The sequence below is a fragment of the Phascolarctos cinereus genome, unplaced genomic scaffold (genome assembly GCF_003287225.1).
Source record: "Phascolarctos cinereus isolate Bilbo 61053 unplaced genomic scaffold, phaCin_HiC Scaffold_5;HRSCAF=322, whole genome shotgun sequence".
Taxonomy (NCBI): domain Eukaryota; kingdom Metazoa; phylum Chordata; class Mammalia; order Diprotodontia; family Phascolarctidae; genus Phascolarctos; species Phascolarctos cinereus.
The window spans coordinates 249,820,921-249,842,572 of NW_027555958.1; the positions used below are offsets into that span (position 1 = coordinate 249,820,921).

General features: G+C 39.9%; 1 pseudogene across 9 annotated transcripts; it reads left to right on the plus strand.

Moving 5' to 3' along the window:
* Window positions 1-14: 14 nt before the first annotated feature.
* On the plus strand, window positions 15-21,108 carry LOC110202639 (serine/arginine-rich splicing factor 7 pseudogene; annotated as a pseudogene). Of its 9 annotated transcripts, none has more exons than XR_013487095.1 (5): window positions 15-120; window positions 5,218-5,319; window positions 6,827-6,916; window positions 12,285-12,345; window positions 18,299-21,108. The product of XR_013487095.1 is annotated as a serine/arginine-rich splicing factor 7 pseudogene, transcript variant X1 (transcript). The 9 variants fall into 9 exon arrangements; XR_013487099.1 differs by having other exon boundaries at window positions 6,830-6,916; XR_013487096.1 differs by lacking the exon at window positions 15-120 and adding an exon at window positions 191-997.
* Window positions 21,109-21,652: the final 544 nt, after the last annotated feature.

Sequence of the window (21,652 nt, forward strand, 5' to 3'; positions counted from 1 at the left end):
TCCCCCTCCCACCATGCTCCGCCGCCACTTCCGCCCGAGTCCGCCGGAAGTGAATCCAGGGCAACTGCAGCGGCCTGGAGCCCCGCCTCTTCATGGTCCCCTCGGTCCGGACTCCGACAGGCTAGTAGCTGACTGACCTCTCTCCCTCCCCCCCTCAGGGCCTCGGAAGTGGGGCGTGGGGAGCGGGAAGTGGGGAGGTGGGGAGTGGGAGGTAGAGAGTGGGAAGTGGGGAACAGAAAGCGGGGGCAGAGAAGTTGGCGGGAGGCTGCGAGAAAGCAAAGGGCCGAGAGCGTAAACAACTGCGCAAGTCCGGCTGGGTTTGAAAAGGAGCGCATGCGCTTCTTCTCCCCCACCCCCACTCGTCCGAAAAACTGAGGGGGGTTGGGGTGACGACTGGGACTGTTAGGCCAAGTGAGGGGCTTGTGAAGGAGCGCATGCGTGGGTCTTTGCAAAAGTGGCATGTGTGTCTGTGGTGGTCGACTTTTTTTTACTTTTCTAAGTTTTTTCCTTTTATTGTGAACTTAACCAACGGCCCGCAAGTTTCCCAGGAGACCTTTCCGACCTCATTTCGCTTCCCTCTCCGGGTTGTACAGAAGGCCTCTTTTTTTTTTTTAAAGAAGTGAGCAGTTAACATCAGTAAATGAAAAATTTGCCTATTAAGGGAAATAAGTGGCCCTTTTTGTGTGTTTTTGGTGGAGAGAAGATCTTAGATGAGTGGCTCAAACTTTTAGCTGTTTTTTGTTTTTGCTCCTAAGGTTGACCCTAAAAAAAAAAAACTACTAGTACCTGTTAAGGGAGAGGGAGCTTGTGGTTCTTAAGTTTTTGCATAGGCGCCGGCCTACTTGTCCTTTGAGCGTAGGAATCTGGATCAGATAAACCACCACTTCCTCCTGTCCCCGGAAGGAGGAAACAGGCCCTAGAGAGGCACATGGTTTCAGGCAGAACAGGCGCTAAAAGTAAGTTCCACGAGCCCAGGACCGCGTTTTTCCCAGCCTATGTATGTATTATTTTCCTTTTTCTGCTTGCTTTAGTTTGCATCAGTTCATATAAGCAGGGGTGGGGAACCTTCGATCTTAAGGCTGCTTGTGGCCTTTCTAGGTTTAGGCCTTTGGGCTAAGTTCAAGTTTTACAGAACAAATCTTTTTATTAGAGGGATTTGTTCTATGAAGTTTGGATTCAGTCAGGGCAGCACTTGAGGACCTAGAGGGCCACACGTGGCCTCCAGGCCCACAGCTCCCCACCCCTGAGTAAGGCTTTCCGTGCTTGTCTGTACTCACAGACATCATTTCTTACAGCACAATAGTATTTCATTGCATTCACAAACGGCTTAGCCAGCCCTCAGTCAATAGGTATCTACTTTTCTTCCAGTTCTTTACTGCTTCAAAAAAAGTGCTGCTAGAAATATTTTTGTGTATAGGAGGACTTCCTTTTTATTATTGATCTCTAGGATGGGGTGTACACTTCACAGTGAAATTTCTGAATCAGTCAACCGAAAAGCATTTATTAAACACTGTGTAACAAGTTTGTAATGCTAAGTGCTGGGAGTACAAAGAAAGGTAAAAACTTTGCCTCTGTCCTCAACGTGCTAACTCGAGGAAGAGGACAATATATAAATACGAAGGTGCATACAAGCTATATAGAGTAGATCAGGCGTTAAGGCACTAATAGCTGGGGAGGGAGAAAGAGACCGGAAACCTCCTCCTGCGAAAGGTGGTTTGAGCTGAGTCTTGAAGTAAGCCAGGGAAACTAAGAGTTTGAAGTGAGGAGAGGAGAGCATTTCAGACTTTGAGGACAGCCACAGAGAGACCGAAATGAAGGGTTGTGTGAAAGGAACAGCATGCATGCCAGCATAGCCATATTGTACAGCCTGTGAAGAAAAGTAATGTGTAAGAGAAGAAGAGAGCCAAGTTAGGGGAGGGTTATTTTGTTTGTTTTTAATTCCAGCAGTAGTAAGGAGCCACTGGAGTTTGGGTAGCATGGTCAGACCTAGTTCTAGGTTACCAGGAATCTTGGCGGCTGAGTGGAGACTGATTTGGAGCAGGGAAGAGACTTGAGACAGGAAGACCAATAGGAAAACTATTGTAGTACAGGTGAAAGGTGCTGAGGGCCTTGAATTGGAGTGGTGGCTGTGTGAATGAAAAGAAGAGAGTATTTTGAGACATGTTGTGAGGGTAGAAACAGCAAGATTTGGCAATTAATTGAATATGTGAATATGAGCGGGAGCAAGTCAGAGGCTGTGAACATTTTACAGACTGATAGTCTGAAGGCATATATCAGTCCTCTGTTCAAAAAACTCTAGTGCTTCCCTGTTGGCTAGCAAGTAAAATAAAGATTCCTGGCTTTTAAAGCCCTTCAAAACCTCATTAATTATAGCTTTTCAAGCTTATTGCACATGTGTTAGAAGTATTATCTCCTAAGGTACCTACTACATAGGTTCAGCTAGTTTCTTCTAAGGCCCTGCCATTTAGGCTGGGGGGGGCGGGGTTGGCTTTTGTTTTGTTTTTGGCAGGGCAATTGGGGTTAAGTGACTTGCCCAGAGTCACACAGCTAGTAAGTGTCCAGGGTCTGGTCTGAGGCCAAATTTGAACTCAGGTCCTCCTGACTCGTGCTCTATCCACTGCGCCACCTAGCTGCCCCATAGGCTGGCTTTTACCCAATAGGCAGCTAGATGGCATGGTGGATAGAGAGCACCTGGGCTTGGAGTCAGGAAGACCTGACACCAGCTGTGTAACCCTGGGCAAGTCACTTAACTGTGTCTCAGTTTCCTCATCTGTTAAATGAGCTGGAGAAGGAAGTGGCAAACCACTGAAGTAACTTTGCCAAGAAAACACCGAAATGGAATCACAAAGAGCCAGAAACAACTGAAAGGACTGAACAACAACCACCCGATAAATGTTAAGCTCCTTTTTCCTTAAGCAATACTGAAACTGGCCTAGATTTTTTTTTCATTGGCCCAAGAGACTAAGACTTGAACCATTGACAAATCAGGAGCTCCTTCCCTAGACTTGAAACTGATGGATCACCAAGGCATAAACAGAGACAAAGATCAGTGCTGTGTGTCTGTTGAATATCTTTTCCATGCTGTGATTAAGTAAACTTTTTGTTAATTGTTAGATGGTCTGCTAAGAGTCTCATGTCTTTTTAGTCTCAAACCTGAATCACTGGGCCCCGAGTCAGGCCTAGCCTACAGTAGCCCCTAGGCTACTCTCCTTCAGGTGCTATAGACATTCAAAAGACAGAGAAATCATTATATTGATCTCAGAAAATGTAGCTCTTATGCTAGTCCAGTGAGAGAAATTCTCTCCAAGGAGAGAAATTTGAGAGTGGAGGGTAGAAGAAGGAAGAATATACCAAACTTAGAGAGTATCACGTGCCAAGGCTTGGAGGCAGGAATTGACAAGGAATTTTTTATCTATTTATAATGTTATTTTGTGGCAAGGAACACAGTAAATAGATCAGGCTATTTAGAGCAAAGCATTCCTGGGGCGGGGAGGGATGTCAAAGTGAGTAGCATTTCCCTGAAATCTTTGCCTTTCTTCTCTTCCCCCTACCCCCATAGCATAGGATAAGCCTAGGCCCCTTATCTTCCCTCCTTTTTGTGAGGTGTTGTTGTTAAGTCATTTCTTAATTCTGACTCTTTGTGACCTCATGGACCCATATTGCCCATGGGGTTTTTTTGGCAAAGATACTGGAATGATTTGCCATTTCATTTTCCAGTGGATTAAGGCAAACAGGTTAAGTGACTTGCCCAAAACCACACAGCTGGTAAGTGTCTGGGGTCAAATTTGAACTTAGATCTTCCTGACTCCTGGTCCAGCATTCTATGCCCTGGACCTAGTTGCCCCTTATCAGGGATTAGCTTTCCCTAAAAGGAGACAAAGCTGTCTCTAGAACCTGACTTCGTGGTGTTCACCTAAAGGCATAAAATGCTCTAGCCACCAGCCCCCTCAGATTTGGTAGATTTCTAAAGACTTCATGAATCACATGTCCTTCACTGTATCGTGCCATGAGGAACAGACATGTTTCTGTAAGGAGTTGGGGGAGGTGAAGATGACCATGTTCCCCTGAGCTAATGCCACTGTATCCTTGCTGTGTTGGTCAAAGTAAACCTCCTTTTGAGTAGAGTTGTGAAATAACGAAAATCTTGTTTAAGATTACTATGTCAACAGTATTCAAGATAAATTGAAGTGAGAAGAAACTGGAGTCAGGGAGAACAATTGTTATTGCTGTTGTAATAGTCATGTTATGAGATGGTAAGTTTCAGACCTATCTTGGAATTTCAACATTGGAAGAAACCTGAACAGCCATTTTAGTCCAACCCATGCCTCTAAAAAGAATGCCCACTACAGCACATCCAACATGTGGTCGTGTAGCTTTTACTTGAAGACCTCCAGTAAGGAAGAATCCTCTACTTTGAGGGATTCCATTCCACTTTTGAACAGATCTAAATTTCCCTTTTTGCAGTTTCTACCCGCTGTTCCAAATTCTGCCCCTTGAGACCACATAGAACAAGTCTGATCCCTCTTCCTCTTTTTTTTTGGTGAGGCAGTGGAGGTTAAGTAACTTGCCCAGGGTCACACAGGTAATAAGTGTCGAGTGTCTGAGACCAGATTTTGAACTCAGGTCCTGCTGACTCCAAAGCTGGAGCTCTATCCACTGCGCCACCTAGCTGCCCCTGTCCCCTCTTCCAAATGACAACTTTCTAAGTATTTTAAAATAAAAGTGGTTCCCCCTCATCCCTATCTTCAGGCTAAGCATCCCCACTTACTGCAGCTGATCCTTATATGGCATGAATTTGAGGCCCTTTACTATTCTGATTGCACTCTCCTGGACACCCTCAATTTACCAATTCTCCCTCTAAACATGGTGCCCACAATCAAACACAGTCATCTAGATGTGGAGCAGAGCATGGCTGATCACATCCTTATTCCTAGAAGCTACAGCTCTCTTCTTGCATACCAAGATCATTTTAGTTTTCTTGATTGCCATGTCATATTATTGAGTTACTGAGCTCATGCACTAAAATACCCAGGGTTTTTTTTTTAAAGGAAAATTTATCTTCCCGTCTTGTGACAGTGATTTTTTTGAAATAAGTATAAAATTTTACATTTACCCATATTAACCTTCATCTTATTAGATTCAGCCTCATGTTCTAGCCTGTCAAGAACCGTTTAGAGTCTGAATCTGACATCCCTCCCAACTTTGTGTCATCTGCAGATTTCTTCTGTTCCTGTCTGCTGCTGGGTCTCCTAAGGCCTCATAAGGCACAACATCATCACCTGCCACCAGGTCCAGGAAGGATTTGAACAATCTAATCATGTATGTCCCATAATGAACTTCTCTCCAACCACTGATGTGAACATAGACTCACTTCTACCTTACTCTTCCCAGCCTCGTGGTTCTAACCCCAGTTGCAAATACGTAAACCTTGTCTTCCATCCCCAGCTGCCTGCTTTCTTAATTCCCATCTACCAGAATCCTAACCCTGCAATGTTTCACTCCAGATCTTCCTATTCCTTCCATACCTGCTTGCTCTGTAATTAGCAACCTTCTTTTGGCAGCTAGGTGGTCCAGTGGATAAAGCATTGGGCTACAAGTCAGGAAAGCCTGAATTCAAATCTAGTTTCAGACACTCGTGCGACCCTGGGCAAATCAATTTCATGTCCGTTTGCCTCTATTTCCCTATCTGTAAAGTGAGGATGATAATAGTACCTACTCCCCAGAGTTGTTGTGAGGATAAAATGAGATGATATATGTAAAGTACTTTGCAAACCTTAAACCACTATATAAACACTAGCTATTGTTGCCGTTATTATTAGTAGGAACAATATCTGCCCTGAAGGATAGGCTAGTTTTCTCTCAACAGATATTGAAACCATTCTTGGTACTTAATTTACTGAGTAGACAAAGGAATAAGTGATTGGCATAGTTTGCTGATAGCTTAAGTGAAAAAGCCAGGCCATTTGAGGTCAAGAGTTGTTGTATTCTTTATCAGATTTAATTGTACCAACATAGAGGCAGAGAAGCTATACTGAAATTCATCAGTACTATATCCTTGCTGAGTATCCTTTCCATACTAGATAGGACACAAAACGAGTGTCTTGTTTTGTTCCATTTCCAAACCAGAAACAGCAAACAAGCCTGACCTAAACCAGATGCTGTCTACAACTCCTTCCCCGTTTGTTTCCCTCTTTAGCTTTGATGTAATTCTTCACCAAACTGTTTGTGTATTCAATCCTCCTTATCCATTACAGATACCAATGATGTTCATGTGATACCCCCTTCTGCCATCCCTTTCTTTGTGTTTATATATGCTGCTTCTTAGGCACTTTAATTTTAGGGAGGAGAAAAAACAAATTTTCCCCCACTTCTTCCTCTTTTCTGCACTAGTATATATGTTTTATTCTGTCTTCTCTTTCCTCTCTTAAAACTCTCAGAACAGAACCAATCTACCCTTAGGTCCTCTGTTTTTCTTATTTAAGTTCATCATTACCCTTTGAAAACATTAAGGTTTTAAAAGAACACTTGTTTCTTCTCTATAAAATGTTCAAATTACATCTTTTCATAAGGCCCCTTAATGTGCTCAAGTAAACTTAGCTTTCTAGATTTCTTTTGGCGCTTATGTTTATATTTCAAAGGTCCTCTCTACCTACTGGCAAGTAATAGAAAAATTCTCCCATTCAGAGCCTTATCAGAAGTAAAAAACCTACCTTTTCCTCAAACCCATCACTTAGCAGCCAGGGAAGAAAACATTCCTTCACCCTCAGCTATATCCACATTTGCCTGGCTAGTGACAGAAGGCTATTTTTTCCAACATTTCCATCAGCAGAAGGCCTTGGACTTCCCTCAGCCCCATCTGTACTGGCCAAGTACAAAAGACAGAGGTCTTCCACAGTACTTAATAGTCCCCAATCAGGTGAGTGGAACTGAGAAAAAGGTATGGGGTAAAGGTCTGTCAGTGACCAGACTCAGAGGGAACTGGGTTCCAATGATGGAGTTTGCAGTGTGGTTGAAAGAGTTTTAAAAACTGTATGTAAAAATGGGTTCATGATTTAGATATGAAGGCTGATATTATAAGCAGACTGGGAGAGCAACGAATAGTTTACCTAGCAGATTCATGGAGAACAGAGGAATTCATGACCAAACAGGAGATAGAGAACATTATGAAAACCAAAATGGATGACTTTGATTACGTTAAATTGAAAAGTTTTTGCACAAAGCTAATACAACTAAGATTAGAAGGAAGGTAGAAAATTGCGAAAGAATTTTTGCAACCAGTGTCTCTGATAAGGGCCTTATTTCTAAAATATAGAGAGAATTAAGTCATATTTATAAGAATACAAGTCATTCCCCAATTGATAAATGGTCAAAGGATATGAACAGGCAGTTCTCAGATGAAGAAATTAAAGCCATCTCTAGGCATATGAAAAAATGCTCTAAATCACTATTGATTAGAGAAATGCAAATCAAAACAACTCTGAGGTACCATATCACACCTATCTGATTGGCTAACATGAAAAAATAGGACAGTGATAAATGTTGGAGAAGATGTGGGAAAATTGGAACACTAATGCATTGCTGGTGGAGTTGTGAGCTGATCCAACCGTTTTGAAGAACAATTTGGAACTATGCCCAAAGGGCTACAAAAATGTGCATACCCTTTGACACAGCAATAGCACTTCTAGGGCTGTATCCCAAAGAGATAAAACAAATGGGAAAAGGACCCACATGTACAAAAATATTTATAGCAGCTCTTATTGTGGTGGCGCATCAGTTGGGGAATAGCTGAACGAGTTGTAGCATATGAATGTAATGGAATACTATTGTGCTATAAAAAATGATGAACAGGCTGACTTCAGAAAAACCTGGAAAGACTTGTATGGTCTGATGCTGAGTGAAGTGAGCAGAGCCAAGAGAATGTTGTACACAATAACAGCCATGTTGTGCAATGACTAATATTGATAAACTTAACCCTTTCCAGCAATACAAAGGCCTTGTGATGGAAAATGCTGTCCACATCCAAAGAAAGAACTATGGAATTTGAATGCAGATTGAAGCATACTATTTGCTATTTTTTTTCTCTTCTGTCAAGTTTTGTTTTCTCTTTCTGGTGATTACTCCTTTTGGTTCTTATTCTTACTTACAACATCACTAATGTGAAAATATGTTTAATAGAAATGTATATGTATAGCCTGTATCAAATTGTGCATAGTCTTGGGGAGGGTAGTGGGGAGGAAGGGAGAGAAAAATTTTAAACTCAAAAGCATATGAAAGTGATTGTTGATAAATCAAAATAAATTAATTTTAAAAAAAAGAAAGAAAGAAATGGGGGGGGAACCTATATGTAAGGCGAACATTTTCTTTGAACAGTGTTCTTCCAAGGAAATCTCATTTACTTCCATAATGTTTTTTCTTGAAAACAATTAGACTTAAACTCTAAGATTGTTCTGAGTTTTATTTTTTCTTCTACTATAGTGTTAATATAGATTTGCATGGAAAGGGAGATAGAATTATAGTGTTCACAGGAAAAGTTTAGAATTTCTAGTGGTGTGGGAGAAGGGATCAGGGTGAAATTTGGATCTCACCAAAGCAATATAGAACACAGCCTTGTAATTTTTAATTCTTGTATTTGGTGAAGTGGAGAGGAGGGAGTAATTCAATAGAGTTGATATCCTTCCGCTCTTCATGATGAAGAGACAAGGCTTGCTGCAGTGATTATGTATGCACATTATAGATGAAGAACTCAAAAGTGGTGTTTCTTTTTGTCTGGTAAATTTCTGTACTTCTAAAATAGGATCTTTCTAACCCTAACCCTGAAATTCGTGCACATCCAACTTGTGGAAAATCCACCAAACAGACAAGTTGGCTCAGTTTTTGTATATTTTTAACTTCCATTTCTCTCCTGAACTTCTCCCACAAATCCCCCTCTCCCTTATCCATTCTCCTTTATTTTTGTGGGCAGCTAGGTGGCACAGTAGATAAGGCCAGGGCCTGGAGCTAAGATTCATCTTCCTGTGTTCAAATCTAGCCTCAGACATTTAGTAGTTGTTGACCCTAGACAAGTCACCTAATCCTGTTTGCCTCGTTTTCCTCATTCTGTAAAATGAGCTGAAGAAGGAAATGATGAACTACTCTAGTATCTTTGCCAAGAAAACCCCAAATGAGGTCACAAAGTTGAACACAATTGAAAATGATTGAATTATTTTGTCTCTCATCTCTCTTCTGGGAATGCCATCATTTGTTCTTGTCTCTCTTCAGATGTGTAATCTGCTTCCTTCAGCAGCTTCTTGGAAATGGGAAAGGAAGTTTTTACTTAAAAATTGAAAACTCATTTTTCCCCACCCTAACTTCCCTTTCCTATTTCCTCCTTTAGTTTTCTGCCTTTTTCTGGCAGAGGCTGTATTGTAAAAGCAACCAACACAGTGTGTCATAAGGACAGACCACAAAGATTAGGAAGGAATTCTGCATGAGGGTGTAGGCTTTTTTATAAACTTGTGCAAGAGTATGAGTGACTAGAAGAGGCTGAATGAAAATCCTGAGTGTCAGTGCTAAGTGATGCTGGCTTAAAAACTGAGGTATTATTTCAGGATTTGATTTGGGAGAAGAGACATTTGAAATTACATTCCTGCCATAGATGTCTCAGTTTGGAGCATTTGCATCTCATCTGTTATGTAGAAGGGGCAGTCCTAAAATGACTGACTTCATTTGCTAACAGAGCTATTTCTAATTGAAGGAAGACTTTGGCCATCAAAGTCCTATGATGTGGCCCATAATCAGGCACACATCACAGGAGCACAGCGCACAGGATCTGTGATCCATGATCAGTTGCCTGAATTCCAGAGTTGCTTCAGGAAGCATGGATTTCCTGTACATACTATATTTGGACTCCAGGAGCCATGAAGGAAGGGAATTCAGGGTGCTCATTCCACATGAAGGGAGCTAGAGACCTAGCGTTAGAACAAGAACAAATTCAGCCCAAGAAAAACAAAGTAAGCTTCCATCCTAGCATTTAAACTCAACATTTGACCACTGGTCAATATTAATTATCTTGGAGAAGGTAGATATTTCCTCTCAGAATTTGGAGAGGCATGGTTAAATGGGAGTTTGTGGTTTGCAAGTCCTACATGAGTCAGTAGTGTGATGTGGTAACTAAAAAAGCTGATAGGATCTTGTGCAGCATTAAGAGAGACAGAGAGGTGCTAGTCTTGCTGACCCTGCCTTAGTCAGACACATCTGGAGTATTGTGTTCAGTTTTCAGTACCACAATTTAAGGATATTGATCATCTGGAAAGTGGTAAGAAAAGAACAATCAGAATGGTGGGCTATGAGGGTACGTTAACAGAATTGAGGTTCTTTGGCCTGGGCAGCTGAGGACTTGGAAAGGAACAGGATAGCTTTCAAGTACGTGAAGGTTATTGTGCAAGAGAGAATAAGACTACTTCTGTTTGACCCAAGAAGGCAAAGCCTGGAATAATGGGCAAAAGTTGCAAAGAGACAGATTTAGACTTAACATCAGGAAAAATTTTCTATTATGGAAAGTCCAGAAGTTCAATGGGCTGCCTCAAGAGATAGTGGTTTTTCCCTCCTGTAGGGCTTTAAAGAGATGCTAGATGACCACTTGTTGAATACTTTATATTAGGAATTCCTTTCAGTACAATTTGTGATTAGACAGCCCCAGCAGTCCTTTCTAGCTAGAAATTTTTAATTCTGTGAGGCTTAGATTGGAAGTAGATGACAAGTAGACTGATGAGCAGATACCATAATTTGGCATGGTTTTCTCCTGTGCTTAGTGTATTTGGGCTTCAGGGACTATAGAGGAAAGTAATGCAGGAGATTAATTCTGTTTGGAGGAAGTTGGAGCCTTACTGCTACAGCCACAGCTGCATAAGAAAATACAGCAGGTCTCCATGCTAGCACTTTTAACCATTTTGAACCATTAGTCATGTGATTTATCCTGAGTAAGATGGCATCTTTACTTTTAAGTGCCCAAGGGTTAGTGATTTTCCCACTTTTGCTTGAGTCCACTGGAACAGACAGGCATTAGAGCATAGTCTCTAGGTACCAGAGATTGCACCTGTTGGGGAAGGGAGAAGGAGGAAGCTGAGGCTAATCCTATAATCTGATTATTTTCCCTTGTCCTTTACCTTGCTATTTTGTTTTAAGTAAGTACTTTGTTGTTTGATTTTGGGTTCCTTCATGGCTTGTTTATAGAGAGTGATCATGTGCTGAATGGAGGGCTCAAGCCATGATTTACATTTATTAGGATTATCAAAATTCTATCACTGGATCCTAGGCAGCTAGGTATCCCAGAGTTTGAAAGAGTAGGCGAGGGTTCACCTTTACAATTGTAAAATAAATAACATGATGTTAATAGATTTTTGGAGTTAAACCAAGTGTATTTGTACTGGCCTTCAATCCCCTGGAAAATTTTTGGAGTCTACTACATTGATGGTACTTGCTTATACCACTAACCTCACTACCCAGAAATGAGTCAGTTATTTACATAGATAATCTCCATGCTTGTGTGCTACAAATACGGTTTGGGTGTGTGTTTGGTTTTTTGGGGGGGGGGTGTCATTTTTAAACTTAAGAATTTGGCAGTGATTTGAAAATAATTTTTTAGGACAAACTCCAGCAAATAGATTCAAATCACCATTATACCACTATTTTTAAAGTATTATCAAATACCTAATGAAAAAGTTGTTGCTTACTTGAAAGTCTTACTGTAAATCTTGTGTTAAAAAAAAAAGTGCCATTATCAAACTTTAGTTGTACTGTGCAAATTTGAACACTGGTGAATAACTATCTACTCAGCTATTTGAAAACTGGCTCTTAGTGGTGAGAGATTAGACCTTCATCAAAGACTGTTGATTTAAGGGGTACTCAACTGAATAGAAAGATGAAGATATTTTAAAGATATATTGCCATTCTGATCTTTGGAGGAATATAAGTTTTGGGCAAATAATGAAGTATAGGAAGGAAGGTAAGTCTGTTACAACAGACTTAGTTGAGCTGCTTGAAACTGCTATGTTCTCAAAAAATAGTGGTCACCTTCATCTGTTATCATCATACATACATATACTACTTAATAATAATTGTTGAATGAGTTTAAGACCCTCCTGGTAAGAACAGGATTAACCAATAAAAATGTAGATGGCCTACTGGGAGGGAAAGATGCTCTCTTCAGTAGTTATACAGAAAGTTTCGGGAGTAGGGGTAGTCTGGGGAGCAGATTGTTGTATCATTGTGATAGACTCAACATGGAAAACAACATTATTTTTCAGGAGGATATCCCAACATCAGGAGTGCTTACACACTGAGGCCTGACCAGGATGTACTTAGAAGGTAATGCAGGACTTGGAGGGGAGGGATTCAAAGAAACATAGGAAATTAATGGAAAGCCTCAAGGCACCAATCTTTTACCTTGTATAGCTTATTATGTTGTAACAGTGTTAGAATAATTAGCTATTTTAAGCCTGTGGGGCAAAATAATGGTCTCTAAATCTGTTTGCTTCCCTACTATTCAGATTTAGGGAATTTGTTTTAGATGAAAAGTTCTGATTTCAGTCACAGTCACTCACAGAGTACTGGTTTGGGAAAGTTTTTATCATCTAAGCTGATCCTCATCACCACTTCTTAGAATCCCTTTTTGACACTTACCTCAATTGCCACTCTCTTCCAGAAGCCTTTTCTGATTCCCCACGCTTGTGCCTTCCATCCCAAAATGATCTTGTATATTCCTATATATGTATACATTGTCTCCCTTCCCTAGATTGTAGGGCCTCAAGATCAGGGACCCTGTCTCTTTTGTCTTTGTGTCTCAGTGGCCTGCACAGTCCCTGGCACAGAGCAGGTATTCAGTAAGTACTTGTTGAATAATTGCCATGCTCCTCAAACATACAGTCTCTTGAAGCTACAGACCTCAAATATTTGCAGAGGCTAGACAGTCACTTTGATGATACTAAGAGTAATTATGACAGCTCTATGAAGTTTCTTAATACCATCCTACAAAATGGGAGAAAAGTGGTCCTGATTCAGAGAACAGTAATGAAAAAAGAAAGTACTTGTGGAAAGCATGGATCATGGTAGATTGAGCCAAGCGATCAAGGGAGTGGTACAAGATGAAGCCATGTATGTGAAGTTAGCAGTGTGTATATGCAAAAGGTGCCCTTCAGGTATGCAGAGTCGATATGGTTAGTCAAAGACTACAGTAATGGAGAGAGTAGGCAAAAGCTAAAAAATTGGGCCATACACATAACAGGGTTTCTCCTCAGGGAGACCAACTCAGATCTATCAAATCATACTGAGAAAAAGTTGGACCAAGCCTCCTGGATAATGGACAAGTGGATAGAGCCCTCTTCCCAGAACACTAAAAGGACTTGGAACCAGAGGTCAAGGCACATTACTTTGGGAACATCATTAACACAGTGTAGCCAAAAAGGCCAAGCTGATTTTTACTAGAACCATGGACAAAATGGTTGTTTTCTTGCTGGGGGAATTAATAGAGGACCCAGTCCCAGCATAGGTTTTCCGGAAGCTGAAATTTACTTCTAGCATTCAAAGAGGTAGATGGAGTTGGAGGATACTCTAGGCTATAAAAAATTCAGATCCTACCTCACCAGTCTTTCCTGAGTCCATTCTAACTTCTTTCCTTGTAGCAGTGACAATGAGGATTGAAAATGCAGTGCTCTGCTATAATGAATGGTGTTTAAATTAATGTACATATTTCCTATAAAAAAAAATCATGTAACAGGTTCCAAAGTTTCTTATGCAATGTAATTTAAAATATTTGTCTTTGATACTAAAGTTCACAATAAAAAAAAGAAAATTAAAATTTTTAGGCTTTACATTATAATTTTCAAAAACAAATGTAAGTGGTCCTTTAAGGACTTGTTCATATAAACCATTGCTCTCTTTTATAGAGCCAAGAAAACGCTTTACAGTACATAATGACACTAGCTTAGGTTTCTTGGGAGCAGTTATATACCATGAGAGCATTGGATATCAAAGCCTATTGGTACTTAATGGTAGAGGCCTCCCTGACAATTAAATTCAATATCCTGTCTCTAAATTATATTTCTTCCTTTGAAGCAGGCTGCTGCTGATAAGTTCTGAGACTGTGGTTTGCAAAATGAGGATAAAAATGGCACCTAGCTCATAGGATTATTGTAAGAATCAAATGAAATAACATGTATGAGCATGTTCATGTAGGCTATGGATTTGTTCATCTGGATCTGTCTAAATGTAGCTCAAGGTAGACCTAAATTGGTATCTCCGGAATATCACTCTCCAGGGGAGATGCTAGGTGCTATCTGAGTTCAAATCCAACTTCATACACTTGCTGTTTCTGCCTCAGTTTCATCATCTGTAAAACGAGGGTAATTATGGGACCTACTTTTAAAGGTATTTGTGAGGACAAGCTGAGATAGTATTTGTAAAGGACTTTGCAAACCTTAAAGAGCTATAGGAATGCTATTATTATTCCTGCCTAGAAGGTAACAGGAGGCCGGGGCCACTAAGCTGACTGCTTTGTTCTCAGAGAGGAAGTCTTAGACTAGAATTATATGTTATATACATTAGATAGATGTTTTATGTATCTGTCTGCAGCTCCTTCTCCCCATCCCAGTAGTTTAAGGAAAATAACTTCCTGTGTTCAAGAGGTTCTTTGGTTATCTCTTAAAGAGGAAAGGGTGTAGCCAGGGATATGTTGGTAAATGTTTAATAACTGGATGTCTTGGAAAAAAAATTTTTAAGTTTAACCTGTATTAACATTTTCTTGATTACTTTCTTGAATGTATTCAATCAACAAAACAGTAAACCAAGCCCTGGTTTTTAACATTTGCTGATTTCTGAGGTGAATTTAACAGTAGGCTCTCACAAGCATGTGTGAGCTTGCTGAGACATGCCCCTGACCTAGCTTATATCCCAAGGCTTGGCTCCTTCCTACCAAATGCTAGTTACTGCAAAAGATCATCAGAAATTGTGAATAGTGAATAAACTCATTTATGTGAGCGGATAATAAACAGAAATCAAGTAAATTATACCGATTAGACTATGCCAGACTCTGTGCATACTGAGTGAGCCCTCTTACTGGGAGAGAAATAGCTCAGTGTGGGGTAAGGGAAGAGGAGTCTCTGATCTCACCCAAGAGGAAATTCCCCAAAATCTCTAGAAAGACAGGCTAGAAATCATGTTGGAAAAACATGTTAAAGAGCTGGCTCTTCTATAAAACCTGCTTTTCCTAAGATCTTTTCTCTCACCCCAAAGAGAACAAATGGAAGTGTGTGTTTCCTTTCTCAAAAAAAGAAGGAAAAAGATCCCTCTCCCCCCTAACCCAAGCCACTTCTGCCCCTCACATGCAATATCAGTTCATCACCCTCCCCACCAAAAGAGTAGTGTCTTATGAAAATAGCCCAGGCTTGAATCCAAGTTTACATATGTTAAGCACTTTTAATATTGCTATTTTTACATGCACAGAATTCAGTTCCAATCATGGACAAATAATTAACTATCGTTCTGGCAAGTAACAAACAGCCAGAGTTTGATATCAGCACTTGACAACTATCCTTGTTTGCATTACCATTCAGGAAAGACCAGAGACCAAAGTACGTACACATACCCAGTCCTATAGGCCCTGTACATTAAAAATTATAGAAGTATTGTTGGTGACCTGTGTGACACACAGGAATCTGGAAAATATATTCAAGCAAGTGCGGTGGAGAGTCTCAGACTTCCCCCAAATAATATGCCATCGACATTTTATAAAATTAGACCAATCCTACCTGCTCCAATTATCATTGGATGATTAGTGGTGAAAAATAGCTGTAGAATGAAGGCAATTTATAAGAAATTATATAGGCCAGGGAGGGAGAAGGAGGAGAAAGATTCCAGAGGGACTCAAGCTTAGCTGTTTGGAGGGTACCCTATTATTGAGAGTATGGCAGAAGCTGGAATTCTGAAATGAAGTCCTGTGCTGAACCATAAACTGGTAACAATGAAAGGTACAAGAAGTCAGTTGCCACTCTTAATGGCCTACTGCTTCATGGCACAAAAGCAAGCACTCCAAGATTTTGTATACTTAGACTATGAGAGAACTCTGAAGCTGTAATGGAATGTATTGTACTGGCTTAACATAGTGATGCCAACTCCTTAACATAAGGAGTATGTCTGAAGGTCCTGAGTCTTACTGTTTACCTAGAAAGCATGAGTACCAGAAGTCTTTGGAGTTAGTGTGTTTTGACTTTTTGTCTCTGGAAGGAAATAGGAATAACATAACATCCTAATAGTAATAAAACTTCATCTAGTCTACATGGGCCAATCCGGTAAGGAACCACAGGACTTCTAAGGTAGCCAAAGTGATATAGGAAAAAGTTTCAGTGTATTGCTTCCCTGACAGGATTTATTCTGACCAAAAGCAGGCTATTCAAAGAAGTTTTAACTTTGGCAGTAATAAAAAGACAGCCTACTTCTAGAGCTAGAGTGGAACCAGCCCCCTAAGACAACTAGTTTTCCAAGTCAGCACTGCAGTGAACCCAACATTGTTATATTTAAGTTTTTGTTGTTGCTCTTATGTTTTCTCAATGCTACCCTTACTACCCCCTTACAATAGAAAAAGTAATTTTGTGAGTAGAACCAATAGACAAATTGACAGCATCTGTGTACCATATTCTACATCTTTAGTCCTCCACTTCTCCTGAGATGTATTTCACCTTCAGTTCACAGGATTGAGATAAGTAATTGCAATTAATCAGCATTGAATGGCCTTTTAGTGTTGTTTTTCTTTATGTTGCATCCGAGGTACTCTGTGTGTGTGTGTGTGTGTGTGTGTGTGTGTGTCTCTCACACACAGACACACACACACACACCCCCTAGTCCAATCAGTATATCCTGAAGATAAATCTACCTAATGTTCAAAGTCATCTTTGGGCCCAAATTTTCTCATGGATCCCCAATGATGGGCTAAATTTCACTAGTAAAAAGACCCAAGTAGTTCATAGCTAAGTGAATCCTATATCCTTACTTATCTTAGACATTGTTTTTTCTGTCCAAGACCACAGTTGTCCAAATTTAAACACAGGTCTTCAGAATCCAAATCCAGAACTCTTTCCTTTTAAACCCTTTTTGTGCATGGTATACTGAGAACGACCTTGTTTTGTGATTATTTTGACCTTGTCATTTACTGGCTTGTCTTATATAAATACTAGCTATTTAATTTGTTGCATCAGTATCTGTTAATAAAGGTTGTGCAGTCAGAGGGGTGGGGGTTGAACTCTGATTTGCTTAATTAGAATTATGAAAAGACTTCCACTGAACCCAAGGTAGTTAGGAGGGAAGTTACACACATTTGCTTTCTATATTTTTAATTTTTCCTTTTTATTTAACACTGTATATTTATGCTTTTCTTTCTAACTAGAGAAAATTTCTTAAGGGTTATACACATATCCTTTTAAAATTACAGAATCATAAAACTTAAGAGATAGAATGGAGCCTGGAATTCCATTCAGTTCTATAAACATTGATTAAATACTTGCTATGTGTAAATTCTCAGGATGTAGAGATGCAAAATAACAGTCACTGTGTCCTGTTCAGTTTATAATCTGGAGTAGGGGAAGACTGCAAATCAGTGATACACTGATACAAAGGAGAATAAGATAAATGCAAAGGAGACTCTATAGACAGAGAAGTGCTTTGAGAAATTGGAAGAGAGCAAGATCATTTTCATCTCGGAAGGACGTAGCACTAAATTAGGCTATAAGGAAGAGAGAGATTTCAGTAGATGGAAATGGAAAGAGACCATTCCAGGCACAGAGAATGGTATAAACAGAGATAAAAAGGGAAAAGAGTGTTCAAGAACAGTCTCATTTGGCTGAAACATAAAGTAAATGAGAAAGACTAGTATAAGGAGTGGGATGTTAATTGCAGGAACCTAGTCACAATGGTGGGCTCCTCAATCAACTTGATGAAATTATAGGGTGGAAACCTTTGAATAGTTTCTCCCATGGAGACAGACGTGAACCCAGTCCTCTTATTGAGAAGGCTGAAGGAATCCCTTTGGTTGGCTCTGACTCTTGCAGACGTGCCTCCCCTCACCTTATAAAAAGCTGTGGAAGGGGTTGAGTTTTCTTGTTGTGGGCCTTCTCACCCTTGGATTTCCAGGCCAGACTTCTTCCAGGTGAGAGGGAGGAATTTCTACCAGGAGCAAAAATGGTGGGAGAAACACATGGAAAGCCCAAATGGGAATATTTTAGACCTCCAGTTTGTAAATACTTTCTTACGATTTTCTGTTTTCTTTTTGTAGAATAAGTTAGAGAATGGAATTTTTCAGTCTTGGAAATTATCTCCTGGATAATCCTGAGTTTGAAAGTTCACAAGTTTAAGAGTTCTTCAGGCACTGATCTCTTAGAAATATTTCCTCTATATTGTGCCTCTTGAAGAAGGAAGAGGATTCCCAGTAGTTGCTGAAACCACCCAGGCAAGCAGCATCTCAGTTAGACTAGGTGATCAAAAAGTATAGTGAGCACAAAAGCCAGACACCATGTCATGCTATGGAAGGTACGGAGGAGAAACCAAAGTATATGTTGGTAACCTGGAAACTGGTGCTGGCAAAGGAGAATTAGAAAGAGCCTTTAGTTATTATGGTCCCTTAAGAACCGTGTGGATTGCCAGAAATCCTCCAGGATTTGCCTTTGTGGAGTTTGAAGATCCAAGAGATGCAGAAGATGCAGTCCAAGGACTGGATGGAAAGGTGATTTGTGGTTCCCGTGTAAGAGTTGAATTGTCGACAGGCCTACCTCGAAGATCTCGATATGATAGACCACCTGCACGCTCCCCATTCGATCCTAATGATAGATGTTATGAGTGTGGTGAGAAAGGTCATTATGCTTATGATTGTCACCGCTACAGCCGGCGAAGGAGAAGCAGGTCACGATCTAGATCTCACTCAAGATCCCGAGGAAGGAGATATTCTCGCTCACGAAGCAGGAGCCGTGGAAGGAGGTCAAGATCTGCATCTCCTCGAAGACCAAGATCTGCTTCTCTGCGTAGATCTAGATCTGCTTCAGTCCAATCTCGATCAGGTTCTTTAAAAAGATCAAGATCATCCCGTTCAAGATCCCGATCCAGATCTGTCTCAAGACCTAGAAGCAGCCAGTCAAAGTCCAGATCACCATCTCCAAAGAGAAGCCACTCAGCTTCTGGAAGTCCTCGCAGGAGTGCAAGTCCTGAAAGAATGGACTAAAATGAAAAAAAAATGCCTTTTAGGGGAAAAGTTATTTTGTTTACTTTATTATAAGAGATTTGTGATGTCTGTTCATTATAAATGTAATCTAGAAGGGTATTTGAATCATCTAATAATCAGAATGGATCTGGATATTTTAAGAGCTCTGTAAACCTACATCAGCAAAGTAGTATTAATTACACACACACACACACCCTTTGATCTGAAGATGTGGGGATTTTGTTGTTGACACATAAAGAATAAAAATGTGTATTTCTAACTAGATTCTGATTTGTGATCACTACTGTTAACATGTAGCTTGGGCAAGTCTCAAGCCTAGAGAACTTGTTAGGCCTGTTCAGGGCAAGTAGCTAGATGTGACTAGAAGGTGATAAAAATGGTCATGCATTAATGAAATCTTTCATACATTGAAAATCTATCTTTTCCTACTGTATAAATTTGAAAGCAGTTGTTTTAGATCATTAAAAGAACCTTAATTTTTCATAATTGCCTGTCATAATCTGTATCAGAATCTTAAATTCTAAGTTACTACAATGTTAAATGCCCCCCTTGAAATTATCATCATCAAGGGACTATAATTTTTAGACTAAATCAGCATGACAGTTTTAGAACATAAAGTAAATCTGAGGTAATGTTGAAGAGACTATAAAAAGTAATACAAAACAGCACAAATCTGAATTCTGGACAGTTGTATTATGTAGCAGCAAATGTCATACATATAGAACATTATTAGACAAGTGTTCATTAGGTGAAGTGGTACTAAGGAGTGTTGAAAAAGTCACCATTTGCCCAGGACTGCAGTTGTTTTTTTAGTATTAAGTTAAAGTTTTTGAAGTTTACCAAAAAAAGTGTATTTTAAGACCTGATTGGAAAGAAGACTGAGATAAATGTAAACCATCTTCGCAAAATGGTTCTTTTTCCAGGTTAGGCATTGTTTTCATCTCCCACATCTATTCTTGTGCTAACTTTATCCCCCATCAAAAAGGGAGATTTTGGAAGGCCAGTGCAAGTTATTTAAATATATTATCAGTTATAAAACAAACTAAAACATGGTTCATACACCAGCGGTACATTTATATTGTTAGCATTTGACTTTCCCTTTGGATCACTTCACAAAACTTCATAGAATCTAATAATGTTCCTTACAACATAAATATCAGAATATTCTCTTGCCAAAAGGGCATAAGTGATCTTTTTATTTTAAAATATTTATTTGCCAGTTATAGTTTTGATACATAAAACTTATCTTTTGAGGGCCATGATTTTCTTGTGTACCTGATAACTGACATCTGCCATAAGTTTAAAATAAGTAGCATTTCAATAATTTAAGTTTCTTAGTTCATTTTTTGAATGCTTTGACATACCCAAGAACTTTTTTTAATATGCTGAAGTTGTTTAAAGAAACATTTTTGTTTGAGGGTTTCAATATTCAATGAGCAATGTGATTTGGTATTGAAGCCACCTGGAATTGTAATGGTTTATCTGTTGCATTTTATTAGCTTAACTGTTTTGTAGTGCATTAAAGTAAATTGCTCTAAAGTAAACCTGCAAAGATTAAAAAGCCAAAAAAAAAAAGGAAGGGGACTGTCAAAGTGACCCCTGCTGTTGGAGGATTGGAACCATGTCATAGGTGGGTGCACAAGACATTGTCAACCCTGTGTCCCAGTCCTATGAGTTACTCAGACAGTATAGGTCCATGGTGCATGGGGCATATTTGTTCTATTATCCCAAAGTGTATATACCTTCAAGAGAATCTAATGGGCTATCTGAATACTTTTATGTTTCTTCCATTGTTTGTGAGCTCCTATGAGTTCTTTGCATCTTATGCATTTTCTATGGTGAGTGAAATAAAGGCTTCTTTCTACCCAGTACCAGTGTTGTACGTTGAGTGCCTGTGTGAGATTGGGCAATCCAGTTTCCCATCTTTGTTACATAAACTTAAGAGATTTTCCTGGATAACTCCAGCTAGAGGGTTGGAGAAGAATATTGTAAGAAAGAAACTGACCGTCTAAGGTCAGCCTTCAATTCACATGAACCTAGAGCCTTTGAGGACCCTCAACCATGGGTCACAATTTTATGAGATGAGGCCAAATGGGTATTTTCAGAGCCAGATCACAGCATGACAAGATGAGTTTATAATAAGTAGGGAGCCAATCATACCCTGATTAGAGCCATGCATTATTCCTAAAATTTAAGGCCCACAAGAAATGAAGGGATTCAATAAGGACCATACGAGGTCTTTAGGGAAAATGAAGTTTTTTTCTTTTAGAAACAGAAGGCCACCAGAGGGAGTGTGGAGGAGGGGGAGGATTTGAAGGGTAAGGAGAATCTGGATCAGTTTTAGGAGAGTGGATAGTGGTAGAACTCCCCAAGAGGGGAAAGAAGAAAGACCACTGAACACATGGTGCTAAACAG